The sequence below is a fragment of the Triturus cristatus genome, chromosome 6 (assembly GCF_964204655.1).
Source record: "Triturus cristatus chromosome 6, aTriCri1.1, whole genome shotgun sequence".
NCBI classification, from domain to species: Eukaryota; Metazoa; Chordata; class Amphibia; order Caudata; family Salamandridae; genus Triturus; species Triturus cristatus.
Genome location: NC_140589.1, coordinates 1,181,480,396 through 1,181,507,259, shown reverse-complemented (window position 1 = coordinate 1,181,507,259; position 26,864 = coordinate 1,181,480,396).

The following is a 26,864-nucleotide window of genomic DNA, read 5'->3' as shown; positions in this document are numbered from 1 at the left end:
TCCTAACATCATCTCTAGCAGAAAATAGAACTGTATTAATATAGGAGCAATATCTAATAATGGCATTCCATCTCAGAAGAGCGTAATCTATGGCCTTAGAGGGATCATTTTCCAACTGGATGTGTGGAATCTGATTAGGACTATTCTAAGGACTGCCAAGTTTTCAACATGCCTATGTGTGACATTTCCATTTTTCCATTTTGTCTGTGTATGATATTTTCATTTCTTATGTGTGACATCTCGATTGACAATGTATTACAAATGTAATTATTGACTCAAAGTAGAAAAATAGCCATAGCATTGCATTCATAAACCGAATTACATCCAAATGGTACAGAAGTCAGTCTCTTAGAACTCCTGAAGTACTCCCTTCCATACTTAAAGCTGTAACCCTATATTATGAGGACAAGTTTCAGCCAGTGCTATGTTTTATATCAAGCATCACTTTGACTTAAGAACTGACCTACAAATCTCAGGGTGCTTAGCTAAAACTGTACTAGCTGAAATTTCTGTACTTTGAGTTTGTTGACATAATTGCAGCTCTCCCTTCCAAACTACTTGAGAACGTCCTTGTCATCATTGTTATGTGCTGCCTCTGTAGCTGCATGTGCGCGTTACAAGCACCGGGAAGCAAACAGAACTGAACCTTAACACCATGACATGTAAGGTACATTTGTTGGGCACTTTGCAACATTAGAGGTTTCTATTCTATCTTGTGTAACTTATGAAGGCAGCTCAGTTATCTTAGGCTTTAGTCCTTTCTCGCAGCTATTCTACCATTGCTGCTGAAGGTCGCAAACCTAGTGATTCATCTCCTAGGGCCATATGTATGAAAGGGTTTATCCATTCTGTCAATGGGAAAATGTGTCCGTATATATGACCCCTTGAGACCAGCCCATGTGACCCTCGGTCCCAAAACATGGTAGGTCATCCCACCACCTGGGCAATGGCAGAGCCAGAGGGATAGCTAGAAAACCCTGAACCTCAATGAAAGTAGGGTAAGTGGGCTTCATGCCACTGTAGGGTAATGAAAGTCATAATTGCGGTGGTTGGAGCAGCACACATCCTTGCTTGCCATACTTGCTGCACCATTCATAGCAACGCTTCTGGGCAGATCCTGGGCTGCAAGGGAAGAGCAGCACAAGCTGGGCTGCAGCCCAGTGAAGTCCCTGTTTCAGCCATGGAACGAGGCTGTCCCACTGAAGTCCTTGTGAAGAGGTTCTCCAAAGAGGCAGCCAAACGCACTTCGGCGCTGACTCTGCTGTAAATCAGCATGCTATGCTGGTGAAGGGATCTGGTGCTAGCCTCAAAGACCCCTTTGCACTCTGCGCAGAGTATCGCAACTGGTAAATTAAAGAATCATGTCCAACTAATCAAACTGTGGCTGCCAAAGTCTGTAGTCAGTGAGGAAGAAACAAAGTCCCCTCTTGTACACCACAAGAAGATACATTGAAATTGTTCATAAATGCTATCAGCTTGAATCAGTTAATAAGCGTGCCAAATTCATGACCTTGTGGAATAGCGGGATGAAACTATAAAGCGTTATTTTAATCCATAATGCGTGGCATTTAGCAGCGCTGTATTCTCCTTGAACTATGTTTTTGGGCTCAACCAGATTATATGCGCTTGAATGTCTAATAGATCACTGCTCCTCCAAGAGTGCAGAGGGGCATATTTACAAGCCCCTTGCACCAGCGGCTCAGTTTGGTGCTCCCTATTTACAAGGCCATATAAAAATTACCTGCATGGCTTTTAATGGCCTTGTAAATACGGCCGTTTTCACTCACCACTGGCGTGTCATGGGTGTTCCTGTGAGTGCTCCCACACAACACCCATGATTTCTGCCGCATTCCCAGATTTACAAAGTTTTGTTAACCTGGGAATATGTCAGAATCCCACGCCTCCCTAGGGGAGGCGTAAGGAGGCGCAACGAAGAGCAATACTTTTACTTCTCATCATTTTTTCCTCTTTCTATGCGTGCTGCATTCTGCAGCACAGATAGAACGACGACAGCACCTCTCGTGATTGTTTTTGTGTTGTAAGGTGTTCTTTACTGCACAAAAACAATTATTCTCACAATGTAAGCCGCCTTGCACCATGGTGCAAGGGTACCTGCATTGGCACATGGCAGCCAATCGTGCGCCAGCACAGGGGAGAGCACGAGGATCCGTCATATTTTAGTAAATATGACGCATCCCATTGGTCTGAAAGTACTTCAGCACGGCACAGCCAGATAGCTTGCGGCACTGCGCTGCATTACTTTCTTTAAAATAAGGCCCAGAGAATTTTGGAATTCTATTTAGGATTATCTTGCAGGAAAGACACACATCATATGGAGCATTTTTAATTGTATTTTCCCTGTTATGGAAACTGAAGATTTCAGGCTCAGTCATATTCTAGTATGTGAATATGTTTGCTGTACTTATCACCGTTCTTCCAGCATGTATTTGCTACAGCCTCTTTATGTTGTAAATTGTAAAGCTGGGAATAATAATCTGTAAATGCAGTCAGTTTGGGGAATGACTCTTTAGAGAACAACTCCCAGTTCCATCAGTATCCCCTCATAATTATTCAAAACAGTCCGATCCAGGGCAAGGCTAGGCTTTCTTTCGCTCCTGCATTTTCTCAGTGGGCTGTAAGCTTGGGGATTGCTTTTAGTAAGGTGGGCAGACCTAACCCAACCAGTACTGCCTTTATGGTCGCATTTTAGTCACAGCCTCCTGCAGTGTGCATGGTTGTTTGGATATTTTTAGCCTGATGAAGTTCTTGAGGGAGATCACCGGGAAGGTTAATTCCTAACTGCCTCACAGCTATGGATTTTAACAGCCATGTATATTATTTGTGAGGTGTGCACTGCAGAATCTAACTCCTTTTTGGAACTCTACCATGGAGGGATCAATCTTGTTTACAGAGATGAAAAGAGTCTGATTCTGTGTAATCAATAAGGCTTTCAGTTTGAGGAGAGCGTGTGACTGCACATACAGGATACATGCAGTACATACAGTGGCGGCCGGTAGGTACAGCTTAAACAGGGCACACACACACACATTCACACACTCGCTCACATTCATTCATTCACATGCAGACACGCTCACACACACACATTTACAACACTCACTCACAAATACACATACAATCATCCATACATGCACGCACCAAACAATCAATAACAAACACAACACTTACTGACTGCAGCTTTCAGGGAGGGAAGCCTTGGAGATGCCAGGAGGGTTGGGACTGCTGACTCCCTAAAGAGGGGGTGCAAGAGTCCCTACCTAGTCACAGAGTAGGATGGGGTCAGAGAGACTGCTGACCCCACCCACTCTGTGACCAGGTGTCAGGGATAGACACCCAACCCTGGGAACTTCAGGACTTAAATTGTAAGTGCCCAGTTACGTGTCATTTTCAACCCAGCAAAGTTCAGCTGAGGCAGACCCGAGCCTGCATATTTAGTGCATGTCTGGCTCCTGGCTTCCTGACCTGAAAATAAAGCATGTCTGTCAGGCTGACCTTTGCTCATTCTGACAGACCATTCTTTATGTCCAAAAGATGCAGGGTGTGGCCCCTGCACCTTTAAGGATGGGTTCTGCTTAGTACTTATCATTATACAAAATTCATACTGCAAAATATTCAGTGACTGCTAGAGCACACATATAGGACTGGACTCCAAGGTCCATGGTAAGTGGAGTATTCTTGCCTGTCAGTAAAATAGACTTGGACATTGCAGTGCCAATTGGTAATTGTTGGACTTGGCCCTTTTTGCAGGGTCATCTCTGAGCTTTTTGCCTTCCTCCTGTATTTTTTTTTACCTGTTGTTGGTGGTTTTATGACTCAGAGCACTTTACCACTGCTGATCAGTGCTAAAGTGCATATGCTCTCCCTATTGTGAATTGATGTATGGATTAGTGACTCCATGATTGGCTTATTTGGTTTTCCTGTCAGACCCTAGTACAGTGCACTGCATGTGCCCAGGGCGTGTAAATCAAATGCTTCTGGTGGGCTTGTGGCACTGATTGTGCCACCCACCAGAAAACAGCGGTACAAAAGGGGGTGGTGATGGACGGAGCATCAGAACCAATCAAACACTCACACCCAGTCAACAGATCTGGGTTTGATCCATCACCGTTCTTTAGCCCACTCTGCCACCCCAGTTCAGACATGGCCATATGCAAATCAGTCTGACCCTGTGCCTCATGGGAACAGTCCAGCCCGAACTGCCAAGCCATGCCTTCCCTGGACCGGAAACAAGCTTCCTAGGACCGGTTTCTGGCATTTCAGAAGTCTTCAGCCAGGCTTGCTTGAGTCCAGTGGCAAAGTGAGCAAGGGACTCACGTCTGAGCATACCCTGCCAACTTATGGCGAACAAAGTGGTACAAAAGGGGGTGGTGATGGACGGAGCATCAGAACCAATCAAACACTCACACCCAGTCAACAGATCTGGGTTTGATCCATCACCGTTCTTTAGCCCACTCTGCCACCCCAGTTCAGACATGGCCATATGCAAATCAGTCTGACCCTGTGCCTCATGGGAACAGTCCAGCCCGAACTGCCAAGCCATGCCTTTCCTGGACCGGAAACAAGCTTCCTAGGACCGGTTTCTGGCATTTCAGCCCTCTTTAGCCAGGCTTGCTTGAATCCAGTGGCAAAGTGAGCAAGGGACTCACGTCTGAGCATACCCTGCCAACTTATGGCGAGCAAAGCGGTACAAAAGGGGGTGGTGATGGACGGAGCATCAGAACCAATCGACACTCACACCCATTCAACAGATTGTACCGCTTTGTTCACTATAAGTTGGCAGGGTATGCTCAGACGTGAGTCCCTTGCTCACTTTGCCACTGGACTCAAGCAAGCCTGGCTGAAGACGGCTGAAATGCCAGAAACCAGTCCTAGGGAGCTTGTTTCCGGTCCAGGGAAGGCATGGCTTGGCAGTTCGGGCCGGACTGTTCCAAGGAGGCACAGGGTCAGACTGATTTGCATATGGCCATGTCTGAACTGGGGTGGCAGAGTGGGCTAAAGAACGGTGATGGATCAAACCCAGATCTGTTGACTGGGTATGAGTGTTTGATTGGTTCTGATGCTCCGTCCATCATCACCCCCTTTTGTACCGCTTTGTTCGCCATAAGTTGGCAGGGTATGCTCAGACGTGAGTCCCTTGCTCACTTTGCCACTGGATTCAAGCAAGCCTGGCTGAAGACGGCTGAAATGCCAGAAACCGGTCCTAGGAAGCTTGTTTCCGGTCCAGGGAAGGCATGGCTTGGTAGTTCGGGCTGGACTGTTCCCATGAGGCACAGGGTCAGACTGATTTGCATATGGCCATGTCTGAACTGGGGTGGCAGAGTGGGCTAAAGAACGGTGATGGATCAAACCCAGATCTGTTGACTGGGTGTGAGTGTTTGATTGGTTCTGATGCTCCATCCATCACCACCCCCTTTTGTACCCACCAGAACAGCTTGTAAAGTGTGTCTCAGGCCTGCCATTGCAGAGCCTGTGTGCAGTCTGGTACTGCCATGGTGACTTGGCAAGTGCATCTACTTGCCAGTCCCTAAACTTTCCCCTTTCTACATGTTAGCCACCCCTAAGGTAGGCCCATGGGCAGGGTGCATTGTATGTAAAATGTAGGACATGCCCTGATGTGTGTGGCATTTCCTGATTGTGAATTACAGCCATTTTCGTTTTTCACTATTGCAAGGCTACCTGTTCCCCATAGGCCAGAATGGGCAGTTTGATTATAACACCTTATAATCTTAACTGACCCAGGGAATATGGTTGAAATTAGAGTTTAGTATGCCTGACCTCAGAATGATAAAATACATCTTTTAGTAAAGTTGGTTTTAACATTCTGTGTTTGAAAATACCCCTTTTAGAAAGTAGGTATTTTCTTACCTAACCATCCAGCCTGCCTCTGCTAGCTTGTGTATTGTGTATCTGGTTTTGTGAGTGACAGGGGCTGGGGGATTCCAGGAGACAGGGTGAGTCAGCACAGGGCTGAATAGACCTATCTGTATGTAGAGTAGTGGGAGGAGTCAGCACCTGGGTCTGAATAGGGCTGTTCCTGCCTTCCACAATGCTGGCTCCACCTCCTGTGGTGCGTCTGATGTCCTTGGCCCACACTGTCAAAGGAAAGACGGAGTCCTGTAAACAAAGAGTTCCAGGACTGCACAGAACTGGTTTGGACTAGGTACAGGCCCCTCTGCCCTCAGAGGACAAAGGATTTAGTAGTATATATATATATGGGGACCCAGACCCCAAGACTTCTGGAAATCAAGACAAACCTTTGCTGAGGAGAAGAACGAGGAAGCTGAAGGAGCAGACTACCCCTGGGCTGTGTGTTTGGGGGTTGGCCTGCAGTGGTTGCTTCATTGCCAAAGAAAGGAGAAGAGGACTGAGTGTGCTTTTCATCAACTTGTAGAAGATCTCCAAGGTCTTGAACTTGAGCTTGCCTCCTGCCTGAAGTCTCAGGTATACAAGACTACACCAACCAGCTCCCCCCTGAATTACCTTGCTGGGAATTGAAATGCCTGCTGTTGTGCTGGGCCTTATGAGAGACTGGAAGTTGGAAGCGCGACTCAACAACGAGAATTGTGTCGCCTCCCCAGCAGTTGTCGCATCGCCAAGGAAGCATGCTGCCGCTGTCGCCATTGCATCGCCGAAGCGCGGCGCATCCCTGGAGAAGCGGGCCGCCGTCGCAGAGGTCACCATCGCATCACCGGAGAAGGGCGTCGCAGGGCCTGTCGCGGCTCCAAAGATCATCGAGTCACCGCACAGCCGTCGGGTGTGCACACATTGCATAACGTTGTCGCTTTATAACCAAGACGCCATTTTGTCACATCGCACTGGAGAGAAGTATCGCATCGAGGAGCCATCCTGTCGCATCGTACCGGAGAGCAGTAAGAAACCGACGCATCACCTCCCACACAGTAAGGAAGCAGGCATCAACTCCCCTGCGCGGGGGTAAGGAACCGACGCATCCACTCCCATGAGTGTAAGGAACTGACGCATCACCTTCCCTGCGACCCTCATGTTTGCATTGCGTTACGCATCCAAGGTACTTTGAGAGTAAAGTGTTGCATTCACAACTTGAGAGAACTGAGCTATTTTCTACGATTTTAGTGCCTATTTTTGAGTACAGTTTTGTGGATTTTTGTAATTTGGTCTTGTGATAAGTCTATATAAAAATACTTATTTTTATAATACAACCTTTGGGGTGTCCATTTGTAATGTTGTCACTGTATTACTGTATGTGTCCACAAATGCTTTACACACTGCCTCTGAGATAAGCCTGCCTGCTCGTGCCAAGCTACCAAGGGGGCGAGCAGGGGTTATTTTAGGAGTGTAGCCCCTTACCCTGACTAGACGCAAGGGTCCCTATTTGGTCAAAGGTACCTACCTCTGCCAACTAGAGACCCCCAAATCTAACAGTAATGCACTGGCAATGCATAGAAGACTATCCTGCTTAGAAATGTTTACATGGCACAATAAAGTGTCTTGAGGCTTTCATCAGGAAGAGCCTGACTATATTAAAAAAAAAGGAAAGAAATGCACATCAATACATTCTGTTAGGTGAACATTGCCTAGCAACATATCGTGTGACAGAAAAAAATGTGTTGGAATTTCGAGTCAGGCCAAAATGACCATTTACAGCATTGGGTCTAAAGAATGAAGTTGCCTTCAGGCGGTAAATGTTCTTGTAACAGCTGAAAGATCAACCCTCCGACCCTTGAATTATTACAAAATGCCTCATTGGCTTCAGTGTTTTGTACTTTCAGGTCATTAGCCTACTATTTATAGGTGATCCTTATCTCCTAAAGGACTTGGACTGGTTTCTGCCCATGCTAAAAGGGAATCGGCAAGACAGTGTGTCATTCAGTGCCGTACTCCTCCTCAAATTAAACAGTGCAGGTTGATAAGATTTCACCTTTTATGTAGCAACAGCTAAAGTGTAGGCCTAGACATATATTGAATGGAGGTCAACCTCGGGTTGGCCGATAGAATAACATTAGTCTTGTCTTACCCTAATGTTTCTTCAATATTATTTTATCAAACAACCTATACACTGGGCACGTTAATGCCTCTACATGTGTTATGCTGAATAGATGTGTGCAAGAGTGTATATGGTAGATTTGATGGTATTCATACTCGTTTTGCCTTTCTTGAGGTGGCTGCATTAATATACTTCTTAATGCATCACTCCTGCTCCTTGTTCATGATTGTGTCAATGGAGAAAATATCTCAATCTGGTCACAACCTTACTGCCCTGATGTGTATTGCTATGCTCATCTGCAACTATTGTTTAAATACTTACCTAAAAGTTTTTTTTTTTTTAAAGGTTGCACCCTTATTCCTTTTCCAGTGGTACCACTAAAACCCATCACAGTTGCCCTACTCTAAAGGAGATTGCAAACATTGCCTGGTAGGAATATATGACGATACAACGCGTTCCATTAAAACGCGGTATGTTACATTGTGGTTTGTACAACGCAAGTCATTACAATGACTTGCGCTGGGGGGTGCTGGACTTTGAAATAGTATGATTTACTATTCCAACTCCAGTCTCTGCGGACAGATGGGCAAGTGTTGGAATAGTATCTCAAACTATTCCTTAGTGTACAGCACCATCCAGCGCAAGTAGATGTAACGACTTGCGTTGTGAAAACCGCGATGGAAAAGTATCGTGTTATAAAGGTTGAGTAGTAAAGGTTGTCTCCTCCTGGTAGTCTAGTTACTACTGTGCAGTTATCCTGGATTCTGGGATCAAATTACAAGGCACAACAATAGCCAAATGAAAATCTGTATTTATACCTCGATATTGATGCCTTCCCAATGCTGCTTTATGAGATATGTTGGGAAAAGGAAGGTGCTACAATTTGAAGTGTACTCAGCACATCTTGGAGCTTAAAATATATGATCACACATGGAGTCAATCTATGTGGTGGTTTGTTTGGAGCCACCATGTCCTCTAGTAAACAATGATATTTTCTGCAATGACCTTGAAAGCTACTACTGGAGGGAAAGAGAGGGAGGAAAAAGGGTGTTACTCCGTGACATTATGATTATCTTTGACATGGTAAAGAGCTCCACTGCCTCTTGGCTAGGTTTGAGCTACAGAAATACCATATACATACATATATATTACCTACTGAAGGTCGCCAGTAGGTAGTTATAGTAGGACCTATTCTCCATAGGAAAATAGTAACATTCTTTTCCCAATAACTTTGGCGTGGGCTGAGGCTGACGAATCTTCGAGAAATTTTCAAAACTCGTGGGGTGCTCCAGTCAGCTCAGATCTTAAAAGTTTCAGGGTGATTCGGCAAGCGGGGGCCGAGAAAAAAGGGGTTCCCAAAACGTGTTTTCTCTATGTTAATTCCCGTAGGAAACTGTAGACACGGCTACAGCCCGAACTGCTGAATGGAATTACACCAAATTTGGCGAAAAGGTAGCCCTTGGTTCAGAAAGATCCCTTTTTGTTAAATGGTGTAAATCCGTTCAGTAGTTCATGAGAAATTAGAAAAAGAAAAAGTTTCAATATCTGGGCAGAGCCTAATGACACATCTCATTATGAGATCTGATTGGCTGTCAGCACTTCATCGTGGAATTGCTGGCAGCCATCTTGGGACCAATATACATGATGGTACCCGATTGAAATGCATTGTAGTGAATCGAAGATTTTGAGGGTTACCAAAAGGAGAACTATAAAGGGTGATAACAGACTTTAGTTACATTAGAATTCATTTGTTGATGGTACCATACTAATTTCAGGAATTGTGGTGTGTTCTAAGGTGATTTTACCCTGTGGAAAACCTTCTGCTGGGATATCATGAATCATGTTTGAGAGAAAACTCAAGCTAAAATGAGAGCATATTTTCTGTAAATTCACATTATCTTTCTCAGTCATGTGTGAATGAAGACTGTCATTCTCAGTAAATCATGTACATCCAACAAGGGCAGAGACTGTCACTTGATTCCTTTGTGTTCTACTACAGCTTCCCAGAGTGTTCTAAAGAACAACTAGAGCGCTAACAGCCTTAATTATGACAAAAGTATGGCACACCTGAAGCCATCTTGATTGGAATAAACTGGTAACACTTAAACATTTAATTTAAAAAGGAACAAAAGGATGGGGTTCATTTTGTCACAGAAATTATGGTTAGTGCTGTAGAAAGAAAAATTAGGACATGTTTCAAGTGTGATCTCAAATATCTTCCTGTTATATTTCAACAGGAGCAGCCTGTCAGTTGATGCCTTTGTGTTCTACTGCAGCTTCCCAGAGTGTTCTAAAGAACAACTAAAGCGCCAACAGCCTTACTTATGACAAAAGTATGGCACATCTGAAGCTATCTTGATTGGAATAAACTGGTAACACTTAAAACATTTAATTTAAAAAGGAACAAAATGATGGGGGTCATTTTGTCATAGAAATTATGGTTAGTGCTGTAGAAAGAAAAATTAGGACATGTTTTAAGTGAGATCTCAAATATCTTCCTGTTATATTTCAACAGGAGCAGCCTGTCAGTTGATGCCTTTGTGTTCTACTGCAGCTTTTCAGAGTGTTCTAAAGAACAACTAAAGCGCTAACAGCCTTACTTATGACGAAAGTATGGCACACCTGAAGCCATCTTGATTGGAATAAACTGGTAACACTTAAAAATTTAATTTAAAAAGGAACAAAAGATGGGGTTCATTTTGTCATAGAAATTATGGTTAGTGCTGTAGAAAGAAAAATGAGGACATGTTTCAAGTGTGATCTCAAATATCTTCCTGTTATATTTCAACAGGAGCAGCCTGTCAGTTGATGCCTTTGTGTTCTACGCGGTACACAAGGGGGTGGTGATGGACGGAGCATCAGAACCAATCAAACACTCACACCCAGTCAACAGATCTGGGTTTGATCCATCACCGTTCTTTAGCCCACTCTGCCACCCCAGTTCAGACATGGCCATATGCAAATCAGTCTGACCCTGTGCCTCATGGGAACAGTCCAGCCCGAACTGCCAAGCCATGCCTTCACTGGACCGGAAACAAGCTTCTTAGGACCGGTTTCTGGCATTTCAGCCGTCTTCAGCCAGGCTTGCTTGAATCCAGTGGCAAAGTGAGCAAGGGACTCACGTCTGAGCATACCCTGCCAATTTATGGCGAACAAAGCGGTACAAAAGGGGGTGGTGATGGACGGAGCATCAGAACCAATCAAACACTCACACCCAGTCAACAGATCTGGGTTTGATCCATCACCGTTCTTTAGCCCACTCTGCCACCCCAGTTCACACACGGCCATATGCAAATCAGTCTGACCCTGTGCCTCATGGGAACAGTCCAGCCCGAACTGCCAAGCCATGCCTTCCCTGGACCGGAAACAAGCTTCCTAGGACCGGTTTCTGGCATTTCAGCCGTCTTCAGCCAGGCTTGCTTGAATCCAGTGGCAAAGTGAGCAAGGGACTCACGTCTGAGCATACCCTGCCAACTTATGGCGAACAAAGCGGTACAAAAGGGGGTGGTGATGGACGGAGCATCAGAACCAATCAAACACTGGTGGGTCCCAGTAGCTCCCAGATGGGGAATAAAAGGGCTTGTGAGAAGTTGGCCTGGCATATGCTGTCTCCTAGTTATAGGGACACCTTGCACCAGTCCAATTCGACTCTTATTGATGATAGGTTTAAGACAACCTTTAAAGAAAGCTATACTAGTGGTAGCTGTGGAGAGCATCCTTCAGGCTAAGTCTTGAAGGAGTGTTAAGCTTATTGTTTTACCATAATAACCTCTTGAATAAACAAATGAAAGAGTAGCCCACACAGGTATATATATAAAATATATGTATTTATTCTAGACAGAATCCCACAGTCTCTTTATGAAGCTGTGGCAACGTTGCAATATCAAACAAGCATTGATAGACACAATAAATAGCACTATTAAAATTGGGCCCCAGGGGGGGACCAAACCATATACTAAAAAAGTGGTATAAGAACCACGACAATTCTACAGGCAATGCCTAGGGCATTCAGGATCGCTGGCCCCTTAAGAATCCACCCCAGGTTATGAGGAAGGGGACCCATGGGAGGCGCGTGCAGTGCAAGTAGCTGCTATCGGGATCTCTATTACAGCCTATGGAGAATGTCGCGGTTGGAAATAAACAGTTTAAAAGTACTTCTAGCAGGAGTACAAAGTTAAAACTTCAGACTTAAGCTTTTGAAGAGCCCACTACCACGAGAGTGCCGAGGTACCACTGTTACCTGCCCCAGGGAAGCCGGTGCATAGGTCGTTTCTGCTGTCGGGTCGCGGGCTGATTTTCAATGGGAAAATAGTCAAAAGTTCTGCTAGGCAAAAGCGTTGATGATGCCGTGAAGATCAAAGATGTGAAGATTGTAGAGAAGAACCTGAAAGCAGAGGGGACAGAGTATGGGTCACGGCAAAGTGACCAGGCGGCTCAAAGCAAAGAGCCCTTCGATGTCGAGTGCTTCAGGTGGAAAGTGGTGTAGCTTGGATCTGCAGCCACGGGCTCCGGGAGGCTTCAAGGAAGGCCAGCTTCAGGAGGGTGACTGTCCCATGTCGGATGAGGGTCACTGCGGTGTTAGTGTCCGGATTGGGTCCACTAAGCTTTGGCAACCGCAACCCACGAAGAATGAACAAATCTGCTACAGTGCAGACCCACAAGGTCTGGGAGAGGTCTCTTTCAAGGAGACTGTAGAGCAGGCCTGGAGCAACGAGGGGAACTCTTGATTGTAGAGATAGACCTCTGCTAGGGCCCACAAGTCGAGAGACAAGGGACCGCAGGAGGCGGCAATTTGGCGTGCCTAAAAAAAAAGGGCACCCACGGGCTACCAGAGGGGGCTAGGGAACTGGTCTTTGGCACAATTTTTGTAGAATGGTTGGCTCAAAAACGGGCTAAAGCACAACTTCCCCACTGGTCAGGGTCGTGTGGTACGCAAGAGATGGCCGGTGTCCAGGGGTATGGGGGATCTCGGCACCCACGCGGTCCACGGTGCCCAAACTCGTTGAGCACACTCACTGGCCTCTGGAATGCGCTGGAAACCCACCTCAAGGTTTCTGGAAGTCATCGAAGTTCGTGAGAGCAGCGAAGTTCCAACCGGGTCACTTGCAGTGTTTCAGGAGCCTGCCAAGCAGGGGGATAACTCCTTTATCCCAAGGGAGATTTCTTCCATCAGCTGGGCAGCAGCAAGTCAAAGGTCAAGACTGTAAAGTTCAAGATTAATCTGAGGCTCTGGGGCCACGTTATTCACCTTTATCCCCAAGATTAGGGGAGTGTCCAGAGTAGTGTCCACCAATGAGAGGTGAGGCGGGAAAGGGTGGCTACACCCTCTCCCCTTTGTGTGTTTCCCGCCTGGGCGAGGGGCAGGATGCCCCTGAACCGGTTCCAAGCGGTGTATGCAGAATGAGGCTTCTGCAGCTGCCTACGTACAACTCCGAAAGGACATTTGGTGCACCCACCCTGTTCCAATCCACATATCCTGTCTGAGGAGATGCTAGCACCTCCCTGCCACAGGAGCCCTATTGTCCAGCTGGCGAGGCTGGGGTTTTCCCCAGCAACAGCCAGCCAGGGTCGTGTAGGTGGCGGGCAGTAGCCATTTTTGTGTTACTTGTGCACTTTTAAATTGGTGTCCGAAATCTACTGCTTTTCCCATATCGCCCCTCTAGCAGGGGGGAATCGTACCCTCATGCCCATGACTGGACTAGGGGTATGATTCCTACATGTTTGACACCAAACACGATATGGTTCTGTGTAGCCATTCTCAAGTTATCACGCTATCGTGATAGACTCATAATGCGGTTAAGAGTATATGGTATGGCTACACTACAAACAACCCAGCAATGATTTTACGAGGGTTGCAGAGAGGCCCTACTCATGTAGGGGTCCCCCCTCACACATACCTCAGCACCCTGCCTTGTAGGATTACCAAGGCCTGCTATAGGGGTGATGTGAGACCGGCCTCGTGGCGTGGGCCCTCCTGACCAGCAAGTTACACTACAACCACGCCGAACCTCGTGGGCACGGCCTCCCGGCTTCCGTGGACCAACATCCCGAGGGCTGACCAGACCCCCAACACGCATGCCCGGCCGAGGGAGAACGAACCCCCCCCCCCCAAACCAGACCGAGAGGCGCCGACCCTGTCACACCTCTGGTCTCTTCCCCAAGGGAGGTTTCGATCGACCACCAGGCCCCCGGTGAGCGGGCGCCTCTCCTGCTGGGCGTCTGGAGTCCCTCCCGGACACACCTGAACAGATCAAGGGGCCGAGCGACAGGAAACCCCGACACACCGCCCCCCAGGCACCAGACCCCTCTCCGCGAGGACTCCGGACTTCAAAGAGGAGGGGGAGTATAACAAGGGGTGCGGAGGGGACGAGAGGCAGAGAAGACCTGGACTGACGAGAGCCTGCGGACTTGGTCGCGGCTCGATCACCCTCTGAACAGAAGAACGCTCCCCGAACTCTGAACCATCTGAGCCCTGCTGACGCTGTCGCGGGTCCCCGAACTCTGAACCATCTGAGCCCTGCTGACGCTGTCGCGGCTCCCCGAACTCTGAACCATCTGAGCCCAGCTGACGCTGTCGCGGCTCCCTGAACTAAGACCCTCCGGTGCCTGCTGAGTGACTCGCGGCCCGCTCCTCCAAGAGAATCGGCAGAGATCGCCGAGAGAAGCAACATCCCCTCAGCTCGAGGATTGAGAGCTGGGCGCCAGATACCTCGCAGAGACACTGATTGAAAGACTGTCCCGCTACCCCTTTTCCCTCCATCATAAGATCGCTGCCGCTTGTGGCATTAATTCTGCACCTGCCTGCCGGATCATAAAGATCCCTGATAACCACCGATAAAAGCTTATTATCTTACAACGATTTACTGTGTGGTGTCCCTCTATCCGAAGAAGAGAGAAGCGTAGCGTGTGCGATCCTAGGTGCGAGACCCTTCCAGGAAGGGCCTCCCTGCTCTTGCTCGGCCTAACTCTGGGAAAGGTGGGCCTCAGGGTGGTCAGGAACACATTCCGCAGCCTCCCCGGGGAACGCCTTCTAACATTTGGTGGCAGGCGACGGGATCCGAGCCAACACCTAGAGATCGTGCAGTAGACGACGTACGCACTACCAAGAAGAATGGAAGGAGAAACTTCCCTAGGTGCCGCAGGCACCAACCCGAGCACGGCATTACAAAAAGACCAGTTAGAATCGTATACACACCGAGAACTGAAACAATTTTGCAAAGACTTCGGAATCGCTACCACCGGACTAAGCACGAAAGAGGACTTCCAGGGGGCATTAAAAACCTGGATCGAGGCAGAAACTCCCCGGACACAAACAGAAGGAGAACCTCCCAACGAACCACGAAGCAACCCGGGGAGGAACGGCGCCCCCGAGAGGGGCCTATCCCCAGAGGAACTAGCGGACCGAGAAAGAGATCGCAACCACGAACTAGAACTAGCAAAATTAAAAATCGAAGGAGAGCTAAAGCTGGCTGAGAAAAAACTGGCGGTGGAACAGTTACGCCTACAAGGAGAACTAGAGGAAAAGAAACGACAGAGAGAACACAACAAGAAAAAACTCCAACTAGAGCACAAACGTAGCCTAAAAGAAATCGAGCTCAAGGCTAAGAAGGCGGAGGCCCGACCCTCGGAGACCCAACCCATCTCCTCCACCGTGGAACCAAAGGTCCACATCCCCAAGGATGTGGTGAAAGAATACTGTAAGAACGACGATATTCAGCAATGGTTCAAGGCCTACGAAGTCGACATGACCTCCCACCGAGTCCCGCAGAAGGACTGGGGGGCCGGGCTGTGGGGCCGGTTCCTGAGCGAGGGGAGAGATACCCTGCTGGACCTGCCCTCCACCGTGATGAACTCCTACAGTCACATGAAAGAGGCTCTAGTAGCCAGATATGGGCTCACCCCTGAAATGTACCGGCAACGGTTTAGAGACTGCAAAAAGATACCCGGTACCACCTGGGTGGAGTACGTGAACTTCTACAGCCGGGCCTTGGACGGATGGATCAAGGGCAGCAAGGTCTCCACCTTCAAGGAGCTGTTCGACCTAATCGCATGGGAACACTTGTCCGCGAATTGCTTCGTAGAGCTGCGCCAGCACCTCCTGGACAGCAAACTCACAGACCCTCGAAAACTGGCCGTCGAGGCTGACCGATGGGTGAACACCCGGGCCCCCCGGGGCCCCGTGGGGGACTACGGTCGCCACAGTCAGGGACCCCCCCGCCAGAGGGGCGGAGGGAATCAAGGCCGGCAAAGGGAGCTTCCGGGGGGATCCCCGCTCAGCCCTCCCAGAGGACAATCTCCGCCCTTTCCAGCTCCCCCTCCGGCCAGCACCGGGCCACCAGGGAGGCCGGGGCCCCGAGTGAGGATCACCTGCTTCCGCTGCCAACAGACCGGACACTATGCCAGCGACCCCCAGTGTCCCCTGTACCAGCGGTCCACCACAACAACCCCGCCGACTCGACAGATGGCCTCCGTAGCCCTGGGGGAAGAGATAGAAGACTCCGAAGAATGGGAACCAGCCGCCATGGCCTTGGTCTCCCTAGGGGATCGAGAGATGGTCCCCGGAACGTCCCTGCCCGCCAACACGAAGAAGTACCGACAGCGGGTGACGGTCAATGGTCACCGCATCGAGGGCCTCCGGGACACGGGGGCGAGTGTCACGGCGGTTCATTGTCACCTGATCTCCGAGGATCAGATCCTGCCTGGCGCCTTTTGCCCCGTCATCTCCTCAGACAATTCCGAGAGCCTCTGTCGGATGGCCCTAGTCCCCTTCGAATGGGGGGGGAGTCACCGGCAAGTTAAAGGTGGCGGTCCGAAGCTCCCAGCCCGTGGACTGCCTCCTGGGCAACGACCTTGAGAACTCTCCGTGGGGACAAGTGGAACGAAGAGCCCACCTCGAGATGATGGGCCTCCCCGAGTGGGTATGCGCCACCACGCGCTCAATGACTCTCCGGGCGCCTCCCTCTGAGGGGGAAGAGCCCATGCCGCTAGACACCGCCACCACCCCCGAGATCCAGAATACACCACCAGAGGCCAACGACCCCCTTCTGGACGAGCCGACCGCTCCCGACGAAGGGTCAGTGCCTTCTGACCCCGAAACCCTGACCCACCTCGAGGACCTGCCAGAACTGGCCCAGTGGCCCTGCGAAGGGGGCCCCTCCCGTGAAGAATTCTGCCAAGAACAATCCACCTGCCCGTCCCTCATCGGACCCCGACAACAGGCCGAGGCCCAAGCAGCAGGCGACCAGACTGGCACCCACTGGGTATACTGGGAGGACGGCCTCCTGTACAGCGAACAGAAGTCGGCCGAGTTGGGATCGGCCCGGGTACTAGTGGTACCCCTACGCTTCCGAAGTCTCCTCCTGGGCCTGGCCCATGATGTACCCCTGGCCGGACACTTAGGCCAAGATAAGACCTACCAACGGCTCGTCACCCACTTCTATTGGCCCAAGATGCGAGCAAATGTGGAGGCCCACTGCAAGTCCTGCCCCACGTGCCAGGCCAGCGGAAAGAGTGGGGGCAAGCGCAAGGCTCCGCTACAGCCCTTCCCCGTCGTCAGTACCCCTTTTGAGCGGGTAGGAATCCACATTGTGGGACCGCTGGACCCCAAGACCGCCCAGGGCCACCGGTTCATCCTCGTCCTAGTGGATCATGCCACCCGTTACCCCGAGGCCGTCCCTCTCCGCACCGTGACGGCCCCCGTAGTGGATCGGGCCTTGATGGGGATCTTCTCCCGCATGGGGTTCCCCCGCGAAGTCGTGAGTGACCGGGGTACGAACTTTATCTCCCGTTATATGAAATCCCTCTGGCAGCAGTGCGGAGTATCGTACAAATTCACCACCCCGTACCACCCCCAAGGAAACGGACTAGTCAAGCGCTTTAACAAAACGCTGAAAGGAATGATCATGGGCCTCGAGGAACCCCTACGCCGGAGGTGGGACGTCCTCCTCCCATGTCTCCTGTTCGCCTACCGGGAGGTTCCCCAAAAATCCCTGGGATTCAGCCCATTCGAACTATTATATGGACACCCCGTCCGAGGACCCCTGAGCCTGGTCAAGGAGGGGTGGGAAACAACCCCCCGGGGGACCCCTCCAGACGTGTTCCGTTACATCTTGGCGCTCCGCAACCAGACCCGAAAATTCAGGGAACTCGCAGAAGCAAACCTTGAGGCCAGTCAAGAAGAAATGAAGCGCTGGTATGACCAGAATGCTACGCTGGTCGAGTTTCAGCCGGGCCAACAAGTCTGGGTCATGGCCCCGGTGAGACCCTGCGCTCTCCAAGATAAATGGACTGGGCCCTTCAAGGTGGTCGAGCGGAAGAGCCAAGTCACATATCTCATCGATGTGCAGTCCCCGCGGAACCCCCTCCGGGTTCTCCACGTGAACCGCCTCAAGCCCCACTTTGTACGTACCGAATTAAGTCTACTCCTGGCCACTGACGATGGGGCCGAAGAAGACACCGAGCCCCTTCCAGACCCCCTGGGGGCGAAAGAAACCGATGGATCCGTGGAGGGAGTGAGACTGTCGACCGCCCTCACAGCCCAACAGACCGACGACTGCTGCCAGCTACTAAGGCAGTTCGCGGATCTCTTCTCCCTGACCCCCGGGGTCACCAGCTGGTGTGTCCACGATGTGGACACCGGAGACAGCCCGCCAATGAGACATCGGGCCTACCGGGTCCCTGATCGGATCCGGACCTGCATCCAGACCGAGGTGGCAAAGATGTTAGACCTCGGGGTGATTGAACCCTCCGACAGCCCCTGGGCCAGCCCGGTAGTCCTGGTTCTGAAAGCGACTACCCCGGGTGTTGCCCCCGAGCTGAGGTTTTGCGTGGACTACCGAGGCCTCAATGCGGTCACCCGAGCAGACGCTCACCCTACCCCCCGTGCCGACGAACTCATTGACCGCCTTGGGGCCGCCCGCTACCTCAGCACCTTCGACCTGACCAGTGGGTACTGGCAGATTGCCCTCACCAAGGGAGCCAAGGAGCGCTCCGCCTTCTCCACCCCGGATGGGCATACCGCTTTAGGGTGATGCCGTTCGGAATGAAAAATGCCCCGGCCACCTTCCAGCGGCTGGTGAACAGGGTCCTGTCCGGACTAGAGGGGTTCAGCGCAGCATACCTCGACGACATAGCGGTCTTCAGCTCCCAATGGACCGAGCACCTCCAGCACCTCCGTCAAGTCCTGCTGGCTCTGCGCCGAGCCGGCCTCACCGTCAAAGCTAGCAAATGTCAAATTGGGCACGGCTCCGTAACCTATCTGGGGCACCAGGTGGGGAGTGGGCAGGTCGCCCCCCTCCAGCCGAAGATCGACGCCATCTTGTCCTGGGAACCCCCTGCAACCCAAACGGAAGTCCGAGCCTTCCTGGGCCTCACCGGCTACTACCGAAGGTTTATTAAAAACTATGGCAGCATCGCAGGCCCTCTCACAGAACTAACCTCCAAAAAACACCCCAAGAAAATACACTGGACTCCCTCCTGCCAGAAGGCGTTCAACACCCTAAAGGCCGCAATGTGCGCGGCTCCAGTGCTCAAAGCACCCGACTACGCCCAGGAGTTTGTGGTCCAGACGGACGCCTCGGAACACGGCATCGGGGCAGTCCTCTCACAGTACGACGACAAAGGCATAGATCAGCCCATAGCCTTCATCAGCCGAAGGTTACTGCCCCGGGAACAGCGGTGGAGCACAATTGAACGAGAGACGTTTGCAGTAGTCTGGGCCCTCAAAAAGCTACGGCCCTACCTGTTCGGAACACACTTCCGAGTACAAACAGATCATCGACCCCTGCGGTGGTTGATGCAGATACGAGGGGAAAACCCCAAGCTGCTACGCTGGTCCATCTCTCTCCAGGGGATGGATTTCACTGTGGAACATCGCCCCGGGACTGACCACGCCAACGCGGACAGCCTGTCCCGATTCTTCCGCTTCAGCGAGGAGAACTCCCAAGTGGATGGGTAGTTCTCCCCGCCTTTCAGCTGGGGGGGGCACGTGTGAGACCGGCCTCGTGGCGTGGGCCCTCCCGACCAGCAAGTTACACTACAACCACGCCGAACCTCGTGGGCACGGCCTCCCGGCTTCCGTGGACCAACATCCCGAGGACCGACCAGATCCCCAACACGCATGCCCGGCCGAGGGAGAACGAAACCCCCCCCCCAAACCAGACCGAGAGGCGCCGACCCTGTCACACCTCTGGTCTCTTCCCCGAGGGAGGTTTCGATCGACCACCAGGCCCCCGGTGAGCGGGCGCCTCTCCTGCTGGGCGTCTGGAGTCCCTCCCGGACACACCTGAACAGATCAAGGGGCCGAGCGACAGGAAACCCCGACACACCGCCCCCCAGGCACCAGACCCCTCTCCGCGAGGACTCCGGACTTCAAAGAGGGGGGGGAGTATAACAAGGGGTGCGGAGGGGACGAGAGGCAGAGAAGACCTGGACTGACGAGAGCCTGCGGACTTGGTCGCGGCTCGATCACCCCCCGAACAGAAGAACGCTCCCCGAACTCTGAACCATCTGAGCCCTGCTGACGCTGTCGCGGCTCCCCGAACTCCGAACCATCTGAGCCCTGCTGACGCTGTCGCGGCTCCCCGAACTCTGAACCATCTGAGCCCTGCTGACGCTGTCGCGGCTCCCCGAACTCTGAACCATCTGAGCCCTGCTGACGCCGTCGTGGCTCCCTGAACTAAGACCCTCCGGTGCCTGCTGAGTGACTCGCGGCCCGCTCCTCCAAGAGAATCGGCAGAGATCGCCGAGAGAAGCAACATCCCCTCAGCTCGAGGATTGAGAGCTGGGCGCCGGATACCTCGCAGAGACACTGATTGAAAGACTGTCCCGCTACCCCTTTTCCCTCCATCATAAGATCGCTGCCGCTTGTGGCATTAATTCTGCACCTGCCTGCCGGATCATAAAGATCCCTGATAACCACCGATAAAAGCTTATTATCTTACAACGATTTACTGTGTGGTGTCCCTCTATCCGAAGAAGAGAGAAGCGTAGCGTGTGCGATCCTAGGTGCGAGACCCTTCCAGGAAGGGCCTCCCTGCTCTTGCTCGGCCTAACTCTGGGAAAGGTGGGCCTCAGGGTGGTCAGGAACACATTCCGCAGCCTCCCCGGGGAACGCCTTCTAACAGGTGACCTATGAGAGTATATGTGTTGTAATGGGGTGGGATATAGGGTACCTATATCCCTGTAAGGGGTGCTAGCACCACCTTACCCAGACTACAGTAGTGGTCTGGTGGTGTCAGTTTGTATGGCTGTCCCAGGATGGCACAATAAGTGCTGCAGCCCTGGTAGGCCTACTGAGGGACCCATGCCCTGGGTACCTAGGGTACCATCTACAAGGGACTGTCAGGGCATCCTCAGCATCCAATTGGGTTGTACCTAAGGTACTCACATCGTCTAACAGAGGAAGCAGATAGTCTGGGGTCCTGGATAGCAGGGCCACAGCCTAGCTAGAGTCATAAAACAGCAAAAATATCAGCAAAAAGTTGGGGGCAACTATGCAGTCGATGCCACTCTCCTACATACCCCCCCCCCCAAACGCAGGGACATTAAACTAACCTTGACCAGTTGAGTCTTCATGTTCTAAGTGGAAATATCTGGAGAGGCCATCTGCATTGGCATGGTTGCTCCCAGGTCTATGTTCCACTGTATAGTCCATCCCCTGTAGGGAAATGGACCACCTGAGTAGTTTGGGGTTTTCACCCTTCATCTGTTTTAGCCATAGGAGGAGCTTATGGTCTGTTTGAACAATGAAGTTAGTGCCAAACAAGTATGGCCTTAGCTTCTTCAAGGCCCAGACCACAGCAAATGCCTCCCTCTCTATAGCTGACCAACGTTTCTCTCTGGGGGTCAACCTTCTGCTAATAAAAGCTACTAGTTGATCCTGACCCTCCTCATTCAGTTGTGATAACACAGCACCTACCCCCACCTCTGAAGCATCAGTTTGAACTATGAATTCTTTGGAGTAGTTGGGGCTTTGGAGCACTGGAGCAGAGCACATTGCCTGTTTTAGGTCATCAAAAGCTTTCTGACAGCTGACAGTCCACTGAACCTTTTTGGGCATCCTCTTAGAGGTGAGGTCATTCAAGGGGTCACAATGGATCCATATTCCTTTACAAACCTCCTATAGTAACCAGTCAGGCCCAAGAAAGCTCGAACCTGAGTCTGGGTGGTTGGAGCAACCCGGTCCATGATGGTCTGGATTTTGCTCTGAAGTGGTTGAACCTGGCCTCCACCTACAAGGTGACCCAGGTACACAACCTGACTCTGCCCTATCTGGCACTTAGTAGCCTTGATAGTGAGCCCAGCTTTTTGCAGGGCTTCCAAAACTTTCCTCAGGTGGATCAGGTGATCCTCCCAGGTGGAGCTAAAGACAGCAATATCATCTAGATATGCTGCACTAAAGTCTTCCAGGCCTGAGAGGACTTGGTTCACCAACCTTTGAAAAGTGGCAGGTGCATTTTTCAAACCAAAGGGCATCACAATAAATTGATAAAGCCCACTAGGGGTAGAAAATGCTGTTTTGGCTTTTGCAGACTCAGCTAACCTTATCTGCCAGTAGCCAGCTGTCAGATCAAATGTGCTCAGATATTTGGCTGAGGCCAATCTATCTATGAGCTCATCTGCTCTGGGAATTAGATGAGCATCAGTCTTAGTGACTGCATTGAGTCCCCTGTAGTCGACACATAATCTCTCTTACCATCCTGGGTGTGAGGTTTTGGTACTAGGACTACTGGGGTAGCCCAAGGGCTATCTGAGGGCTTAATCACTCCCAACTCCAACATCTTTTGGACTTCTGTCCTGATGCAGTCCCTGACATGATCAGGTTGCCTGTAGATATTATTCTTGACAGGCAGACTGTCCCCAGTGTCCACTTCATGAGTGCACCAGGGGGTCTGACTTGGAGTCAGAGAAAACATATGTCTAGAAGACTGAAGAACTTGTCTACAGTCAGCTTGCTGCTGGTCAGTGAGGCTGCCTGCCAAGGCTACTCCATCAACTGACCCATCGTCAGGGTTCTTAGAGAGCAGGTCTGGGAGAGGGTCACTCTCTTCCTCCTGTCCCTCATCTGTTGCAATGAGCAAGCCCATGTCAGCCCTGTCCACATAAGCTTTCAACCTATTGACATGAAGTACCCTGTGGGGACTTCTGGGAGTGCCAAGGTCTACCAAATAGGTAACCTCTCCCTTTTTCTCCAAAATGGTATGGGGTCCACTCCACTTGTCTTGGAGAGCTGCTGGGGCCACTGGCTCCAACACCCATACCTTCTGCCCTGGCTGGTACACCACCAGGACAGCCTTTTGGTCATGCCAGGCTTTCTGTAATTCCTGACTTGCCTCCAGGTTTTTAGTTGCCTTCTTCATGTACTCAGCCATCCTGGAGCGGAGACCAAGTACATAGTCCACAATATCCTGTTTAGGGGGTTTGAGAGGTTGCTCCCATCCCTCCTTCACTAGACAAAGTGGCCCTCTAACAGGATGGCCAAACAAAAGTTCAAAGGGGCTATAACCAACCCCCTTTTGTGGCACCTCTCTGTATGCAAAGAGAAGGCAGGGCAGAAGAACATCCCATTTTCGCCTAGGCTTTTCTGGGAGCCCTTTGATCATACCCTTTAAGGTCTTGTTCAATCTCTCAACAAGACCATTGCATTGTGGGTGGTAAGGGGTGGTGAACTTATAGTTAACCCCACACTCCTTCCACATTGCCTTCAGGTAACTACTCATAAAGTTTGTACCTCTGTCAGACAATACCTCCTTAGGAAACCCCACTCTGGAAAAGACTCCCAGGAGGGCCCTTGCCACCACAGGTGCTGTGATGGTCCTAAGGGGAATAGCTTCTGGGTATCTAGTGGCATGATCCACTACCACTAGAATGAACCTGTGCCCAGATGCTGTTGGTGGGTCCAGGGGACAAACTATGTCAATCCCCATCCACTCAAAGGGCACCCCCACCACAGGCAATGGTATCATGGGGGCCTTTGTGGATTTACCTGCCTTGCCACTTGCCTGGCAGGTAATGCAAGAGCTGCAAAAGCTCTTACAGTCTTCACTCATCTGGGGCCAATGAAAGTGAGGGACAATTCTGTCCCAAGTCTTGTTTTGGCCCAGGTGTCCTGCTAAGGGAATATCATGGGCCAGTGTGAGCAGGAAGCCCCTAAACTTTTGAGGTATGACCAACCTCCTGGCTGCACCAGGCTTGGGGTCTCGACCCTCTGAGTAAAGCAGCCCTTCATCCCAATAAATCGTATGGGTCCCACTGGCATTCCCTGCAGCCTCAGCAGCAGCTTGCTGTCTGAGGGGTTCAAGAGTGGGGCAGCTCTGCTGCTCCAGGCTCAAGTCTGCCCTAGAAGGTCCCCCTGCCCCCAAGAACTCAACCTGATCAGGTTCCAGTTCCTCTGGGGCAGTTCCTTCTTCAGGAGTTAGATCCTCTTCTGCTAAAAGAGTTTCTACAGACTGTTCCTGGGGGGAAGGCTCTGCCTTACCCCAGCTACTCCTCCTCTTGGAAGGTCCTTGGTCCATTTTTCCAGGATCCAAGGCCTGTTCAGTTCCTGTCAGCTTTGCTTTTGACCTTGTCAGGGCAAATACTTCTGCTGGTATACCCAACATTGCTGCATGGGTAGTTAGTTCCACCTCAGCTCATGCTGGGGTCTCCAAATCATTCCCTAGTAAACATTCAACAGGTAGGTCTGCACTCACCACAACTTTCTTGAGGCCAGTTACCCCCCCCCCCCCAGGAGAAGTTCACAACTGCTAGAGCATGGTCAGTACTAACGTTGCTTGCATTGGTCACTTGGTAAATTTCCCCAAGTATGATCTGGTTAGGGTCTACAAGGTCCTTAGTCACCATGGTGACACTGGCCCCTGTATCCCTGTAAGCTAGTGACTCTCTTCCATTAATTTTTGGCTGTTGTCTGTATTTGCCCAGACCACTGGGGCTCACAAACAGGGACAGGTCCCCATCACAAACTAGAACAGCCTGAGTAGGAGTTCTGACTAGGCCAGAGTCCTCTCCAGATCCCAGGGTCAACCCTACTATGCCCTTGTTCTGTGTACCACCACCTATGGTTGCACTAGGGGGAGCAGCTGCCTTAGGGGCAGGTGGAGTGGTACTTGTGGAGTCTTTGTCCTTATTACAATCAGAAGTCCAATGGGTCTTCTGCTTACAGAACTTACACCATGGCTTCCTTGGTTGGTTAGCTTTATTAGATTGGGTATTATCAGATGCAGATTTGTGGGGGCCTGTTGAAGACTGCTGGTCTTTTCCCTTTTCCCCACCCTTCTCAGAGCTTTTGGCATCTTCCTTTTTAGTTGCACCCCCCAAGGGCTGGACCTTCTGCTTAATCCTGGTTCTGACCCATTTGTCTGCCTTCTTTCCCAAGTCTTGGGGAGAGGTCAGATCAGAGTCTACCAGGTGCTGATGTAAAAGCTGGTTCTGACAATTATTAAGAATCTGCTCCCTCATTATGAGATTGTACAATCCTTGGTAATCATTCACCTTACTGCCAGTTAACCAACCTTCCAGTGCCTTGGAAGCACAATCAACAAAATCTACCCAATCCTGATTCTGTGCTTTTTGGGTATCTCTGAACTTAAGTCTGTATTGATCAGTGGTTAAGCCAAACCCATCTATTAAAGCATCTCTCAGGATATAATAATCATCAGCATCCTCTTCTCTAACAGAGAGGAGCTTGTCTCTACCTTTGTCTGCAAAGGAGAGCCACAGGATTGCTGTCCACTGCTCTACTGGGACCCTCTGCACTTTACAGGCCCTCTCAAGAGCAGATATCCATTTGTGGATGTCATCCCATGTATGATAGGGGGCACAATCTTGTGGAGGTTCCTATTGTCAGGGACTTTCTCTCTAACTCTAGGGGTTTCATTACTGCCACCAGGGGTCTCTAGACCCCACTTTCTTGAAGCTTTCTGAAGCTCCAGGGACTCCCTGTCTAATGCTAACTGTTCTCTCCTGAGCTGTAGCTTTGCCTGCTCAAACTGGATCAGTCTGCATGTCCTCTCTTGGGAGGATTCTCTCCTCTGAGGAGAGGCAGAGGTCCTTTTGGATCTCCTAGAATGGTTGGACCCCACTGAGGGGGATCTGTTCCTTCTGAGATCCACCACTCTCCCTTTAGGGATGGAGGGAGTACCTCTTGGGCCATCACCTCCATGTTGTGAGTGGTCTGGTTCTTCCAGGTCAGGATCTTCATCCTCTTCCTGGTCCTCATCAGAGTCCTCTCTAGGAGGGTCCTCTTCTGAAGGGTGCCCACCCAACCTGTCTACCCCATCAGACCCTAAAGTCTGCTTAAAGTCTGCTATGAGCAGGATTTCCCTAAGACGTTGGGTATTGGCACCTTTGTTTGTCTTAAGTTTCCTAAAGGTGCACATCTCCCTGAGATCAGCAAAGGAGAGATGATCATATTTGTCGACTGGGACCCTTTGGGGTCCTTCCAGAGCCTTATGGGACCTGAGCCTAAAGACATTTCTTGTGTAGTGATAGTGGTGTATCTACCTACACTAAGTGTGGCCTACTGAACCCTTTCTTGAGTTGTAGTCAAGGTGTGCTAAACCCTCTACACACAACTCCTAAGTTCAGTAGAACTTATTGTATTCTAAGCTTGAATTTATATGTACCTTTGGTACCTAGTGGCTTTCACTTTAGAAATTCAATTTGTTATCTGGTAAAACAATGGCAAGCTTGAATCCAACCGCTGCACACCAATGTGAGAAGTTGGCCTGGCATATGCTGTCTCCTAGTTATAGGGACACCTTGCACCAGTCCAATTCGACTCTTATTGATGATAGGTTTAAGACAACCTTTAAAGAAAGCTATCTTAGTGGTAGCTGTGGAGAGCAGCCTTCAGGCTATGTCTTGAAGGAGTGTTAAGCTTATT